This window comes from Lepidothrix coronata, unplaced genomic scaffold (assembly GCF_001604755.1).
Source record: "Lepidothrix coronata isolate B3197 unplaced genomic scaffold, Lepidothrix_coronata-1.0 Scaffold22, whole genome shotgun sequence".
Lineage (NCBI taxonomy): Eukaryota > Metazoa > Chordata > Aves > Passeriformes > Pipridae > Lepidothrix > Lepidothrix coronata.
In genome coordinates, this window is record NW_016690202.1 from 2,752,554 (window position 1) to 2,758,553 (window position 6,000).

Genomic DNA, 6,000 nt, shown 5'->3' on the forward strand with positions numbered 1-6,000 from the left:
CTGCACTGCAGTGCAATGCAGCCGAAGTACCAGCAGTACCAAGTGTGTTTATCTGAATAGGTTTCTCTTGTGTTGCAATCCAGCCCCCCCTACATCAGAGATACACTCATCAGCGTCCTAATCCTTTACAGAAAGGAGAGAAGGATACCGTCAATCACAGGGGAGCCTTTGGGTGATCTCAGCATCTTTCCATGAGACGTTCTTCCTTCTCTCCACCTGTCTTTATGTGCTTCTTCCTTATTTCTTCCTTCTTTCCTCAGCCCCCTCCTTTCTCTACAGATGTGCCATGGCCGCCCCAGCGAGCATGACTCAGCTCCCACCCTCGCCCCCTACTCACACTGCATCCACACTGCTTTGCAGGATTAGGGTCCCAAGACTAATCAGTGACCTCCATGTTCAATTACCTCCATGTTACCCAGCCCTCCAGTCCCTGCGGTGTCCTGCCTCCCCTCAGCACTGCCAGACCAGCTCCTATGCCTCCTCTACCCTGCAACACTGTTTAAATGAGGCGGGGGTTGCCTCAAAAGAACTCACCATCCCACAGCTCTTCCTAACCCTGGGACTTGGATTATACTTTTCTTGACTGTGACTTCTCCACACTCCCCTCCCCATATACTATCGGAGGCGTCTCGGGACCTAAATTCCCAAAGCACCCCGCAAAGCAGGAACTTGGTGTGTTTTGGAAAAGTCCTCTCCTGAAGCTGCAGGAGAGGGAGTCCCCCGTTCCCCGTCACGGGTCACGAATGCTAAACTATTCTCCCAACGCAGTCAGTGTGAGCTACAATCCTTGAAGGAAACCCACAGTGACAAAAGCAACGGTGTTTTCAAAAAGCCTTAAATTTGTTTTCTTTCTTTCATTCGTTCCTTTTTTTTTTCCCCTTCCTTTTCTGTTGCAAGGTATGAAACCCTGCCTGTTCCCTTCTTAACAGATCTTAGAAAGTGTTGGTTCCTTGAGGAGCTGGAATTGACAACCTTTGTGTACCTTTGATTTTCCTCACCATCCTTACTGCTAGGACATCTGCAAACTTGTTTTCTTCAAGCATCTGGAGTCTGCGAACCTCGACACCCCTTGTTTTTGCTCCCCTAGCGTGCAAAAGTTCTGCCAGCTTTAATATGCCAGTCAGCTTCTAAAGCAGAGATTAGACGCTCACACCTCTTCGGATCTGTGCAACCTGCTCTCTCTGTGCAAAGAGCGAGCGAGATCTGGATGGAGCTGGAGTGAGCAGCAGCCGAGCACAAACTGCTCACGCTCACCGCGGAGATGAAGGGGAACCCCGCGCTCCCGTCCAGCGCTCGACCTGCCCCGAAGAAAGCTTTGCCCCCGCGCCCCCCGGTGAGCAAGCCCCTTGTTAAGTTACGTGGAAAAGTTGAAATCAAGCATGCAAAAAAGAAGGGGAAAAAAAAAAAAGGAAAAGGAAAAGTTGCGGGGAAGCAGCCGCGGCAGCCCGAGTGCCCGGAGCATCACTTACCGGGGGCAGGCAGCGGAGAGCCGCGGCACTTCCCTCCGCTGCCGTTGCCGCTGCCTCCTTCTCGCGGCGTGGGGCTGCGGGAGGGAGCGAGGAGCCTCCCGGAGGAGCCGCCGAGCGTGACAGACCAGAGAAGGGGCGGACCGGAGCGGCTGTGTGGGCTTCGCGTTGCGGTGGAGCCTCTGCGGCAGTGCCGGGGAGAGAGGGGGAGCGGGCGGGCGCGGCAGGAGGCGCGGGGCGGGCGGCGGCCGCCACCATCAATAACCGGAGGCGTGGGGTGCGGGGAGGGCGATCCCCGCCGCACGCAGCGGCCGGAGCCGGAGGAGGGGAGGCACGGAACCACCCCCCCGCCGCAGGCAAGGCTAGGAAGCCTCCGTACAACAGGGCTCTTTTTCCCCCTAGAAGAGAAAAATAAAAATAGTGACTCTCACGCATGCACTTTATTTCAGAAGATAGTGTTTTATGAGAGGTGAGGACAAGGGAGAGAATATGAAATTGCTTGTTTCAGAACAGGTTGCAACAGGCCCGATGAACACCCGGAGATCACTGCATCCCTCCTTACTCTTGTCCCAGGGAGCGGGCTGTGAACACTTTGCGGCAACAGTGTACAGCTGTCTGCGCTCCACATGCAAAGACTGAGACTGAAGATCAGGGTGAAAATAAGTGGTGTAGGAAGTCCCAGGAGCAATATTCACCCTCCTGAGTGAAAAAAATTCCTTACCAGGAGGAGAGGAAAGCATTAGAACTGATTGCCCAGAGTGATGGTGGATCCATATTATACATGACTTTTTAAGAAAACACTGGAAAAATACATGTGTATAGGCGATTTTTCATATTGGCACAAATGGATAGACTAGAAGTCTTTTTCTAGAGAGCAGGATGTTGTTATGTTTATTACCATGATCAACATATTTTTAATGCAGCGGTATCAAAGATTGAAAGCTATATCATAACTTTGTCACACTAGGTGTTAATATCCACTGTAGAACAAAGAATATGGATTTAATGCTCATTTTTGTTTATGTACATTTGCCTGCAATTTCACTGGCAAAGTGTGTAATGTGACAAACACAGTGGTATTGCCAAAATGAAGACATGAGAGAAAGTGAAGAGAGCAGGTAGGATTCCATATTAAACTACTTTTGAAAACCAGCAAATATTCAACCAGTTCTATTAACAAACATGGGACTTGGATTCATCTTTCCAAAATATGTTAAACCATGATTAATACCTATAGTAGAAAGGTAGGATAATGGACAGTTACCATCATTGTCCCTGCACATGCCTAGTGTGTGTCTTCTACAGAGTTGTAATTTTTGATACCCCATCTGCCTTTGAGTCTTCCTGTCAATATTTGTGAGCTTATATGCATGTTTTCCTATGTATTGAAATATTTTTCTTTTCCTCTGTTGTTGAGCAGAAGACTCAAACATCAAAGGAAATCGGCTTATTGATTGGCTACCCAGGGGAAAATTGAATGAACTATGCATGGAGTGCTGTCAAGTGTGAAACACAAGTAGAGAAGCAGAATAAAAATACCTATTACTTTTCTGTCCCTTTCAGTAATCCTAGCATTAGAAAATTGCACCTGGTGTTACAAAACAGCACCTCCCTGTAAATAGACTACACTTGTCACGAACAATATAGAAGAATAAAAAAGATTCCAAAATTTTCCTACGGCAGTAAAAGAAAAGGCTATCTGTGCTACAAAAATAAGAATGGTGGTAAAATGTCATTTCCGTCCATTTACTATTGACTATCTAAAAGGAACATTTATGTATATAAAATGCATCTTAATCCAACCCTACTGTATTTTACTGAAATAAAATGGTTAGGACAAAGGCACGCTCCTTGTGAGCTTTTAAGCAAATATAACAACTACAAAAGAAAAAAAACACCACCACATTTAGGTTTTGAACACACAGGACTGAAATGCTAAGAAAAACAGATCACTGTGATAAAATTACAATGGATGGACTCAAGAATTTTTTTAACCTTACCTTCAGATTTCACTGAGAAAGGACCACTACAGCAGCCACCTCCCTCCTCACCTACTGTGTTTGGGACAGGGACATTCATGACGTAGATTTGTAGGCATTTTGTAGCAAACAGGCAGATAGACTAAAGGATTAGACAGAGAATTTTTTCCACAGAAGTAAAAAGTGTGTGGGTTTGTAGTTAGATTAAACTGATTTTAACATTGTGCTTCTACTGCAGAGATCAGTTCTTCCATTTGTTCTTCCTTCTGTCACTTTCTTACCATCAGCTTTATTGTTTGTGTGGCTTCTGGGTAAAATGAGTCGGTGAGTAGATCTGCCTGCAGAATAAAACTGGAAACCAAAGGGAAGTATATCAAAGTGTGATAGGTTTTCAGCTAGACCAGCGACAGACTCACTTGTCTCAGGCTGAGTTAAGCTGATCTTGAACCTTCAGCGCACATACAGGACTGATTGTGCCGGCTCAGATAGGTTGTTATGGGAATGTGTAGCATCATTGAAGTAAAACTGTATAATATCTTCTTGCTCTGTTTTCTACCTATATATGAAAGGAAAAAATTTATCCCACCCCAAACCTCCCCCTGGCAGGAAGCAGGTCTCATTCCTACCACCAGGAAATGCATACTGAGGTTAATTGTCTGCACACCAGCAACTTCGATGGAAAAAATATCTCTCGAGTTTGAGAATTTTACACAGAATACCTCTGTCTTCCCTGCTACTGGATCTGATGATTTATACCTTTCTGAAATTTGCTCTCAAGACTACTCTTTCATATCAAACATAAAATTTTATCATTATACACATTCGATTAAGCTCATATCTGCTGCTCTGTCCTTTTTCTGTACAGACTACATGACACATCTAGGCTTTTTCATTTACACCTATCATAGACTCAACAACACAATATTTATTTATGGCTAGTGGATTACTCTAGAATATGACCACATGGATATTGCATTCCTCCTCCAACAGGAGAAAACCAAAGATGTTGTTTCTAGCTGGTTGAAAAGCAACTAAACCTTAGTAACATTACTTTATAAAGGAATTGAAAAATGCAGACCCTGTGATTCTTCGAAATTATTTATTCCATACTGTCTTTAAAAGTACATGGCAAATAAATGTCTGTGTTAAAATACTGTAGACAGTTTGCTGTTATTACTATTTTTATTTATTTTAACTTGTTCCTTAAATGCTTGTAGGTGATACATTAGTTTTGTTTCTCCATTATTTGCTTTTCAGGGTATAAATACAGCAATATCTGGCTATAGAATAATGACTTAAAATAGAAACCAGCAAAGATTTATATTATTTAACTTGAAAACAAAGTTAAATGCTTCATAGAACCAGAATCTTACACCACGTTTCTTTTGTACAAGTACCACCTTTATCACTGATGTAATCCTACAAGAAATTTCTTTAACTTAAATGGGGCAATGGAAAATTAATAGAATGTAGATATAAAGTGCATAGAAACATTTAAGGTTAATTTTCTGTAAGGGGTCAAGGACCTGCAGGAATCCTCTGAACTGCTGTGGTAAACAGCTTTCTTCAAACACCAAAGCACTTCAGGACTCTATTGTATGCAGCATACAAACAATTCAGACCACATCTATGCACAGTGACCTACCACAAGAGTCCTGAAAGAGACATTTGGACTCCTCTTCATTTGGTATAAGTAACAGCAGGAAAATGCCACCCAAATGTACAGAGGGAATTCATTATGGTTTCAGGTGACAAAGACAGAAAAATGATCTGCAGTTTGTCTAAAAGAAAAGAAAAATAATTCAGTTTTCTTTAGTTAAACATGAGATACTTGCCTGAATTTGACCCTAAAGATTGTGCATCATCATATTTAGCCACATCCAATTAGAAGTCTCATCTCATGGCTAGGCTTCGCAAACAAAGATTTGGGAAGGGCTCTACCCAGGTTTGTTGCAAGCGCGTTGGTGGCTAAAAAGGCCAGTACAAGATAGACACGTCCGGTTGCAGAAGGCACAGCAGAAAGACTCCTTAGGTGGTATATTCTGCAAGGCACAATTCTTTCTGTGTTGTCTTTTCTCCTCAAGAGTGACCCTGCGTGCGTTCTCAAAAGCATCAACAGCGTTATAGATAGTGTGTCTCCAGGCCTCCCAATTGGAGGCCAGAGTAGACCAGTGATGATGATCAATATGGCCAAGGCTGAGATGTTGTTTCAGGGAGTCCTCTTTAGGGCTCCTTTCTTGCAGCAGCCGGTGGCAAGTTCGCCATAAAGTAAGATCTTAGGGAGGCAGTGGTCCTTCATCCTGGAGACGTGCCCTGTCCAACGCAGCTGTGTTCTCAGCAACATGGCCTCAGTACTTGTGACTGCTGCTTGTTCTAGAACAGATGTATTAGTCACATAATCTAACCAGTGGATGTTTAGGATTGTGTGGAGACAGCGTTGATGGAAGCATTCTAGGAGACGCAGGTGGTGGCGGTAGATGACCCATGATTCAGAGCCGTATAAGAAAGTGGACAGCACTACGGCTCTGTAAACACTGATCTTTGTACTTTTCTTC

General features: G+C 44.0%; 1 protein-coding gene across 2 annotated transcripts in view; it reads right to left on the reverse strand.

The window, feature by feature from the left end:
- Positions 1-1,633, reverse strand: part of SV2C (synaptic vesicle glycoprotein 2C) — a 108,895-nt gene extending 107,262 nt beyond the window's left edge. For both annotated transcript variants that reach the window (XM_017808065.1, XM_017808064.1), the window contains exon 1: positions 1,470-1,633. The gene's annotated coding sequence lies outside the window, so the exon portion shown is untranslated. The remainder of the gene's footprint in view (positions 1-1,469) is intronic.
- Positions 1,634-6,000: the final 4,367 nt, after the last annotated feature.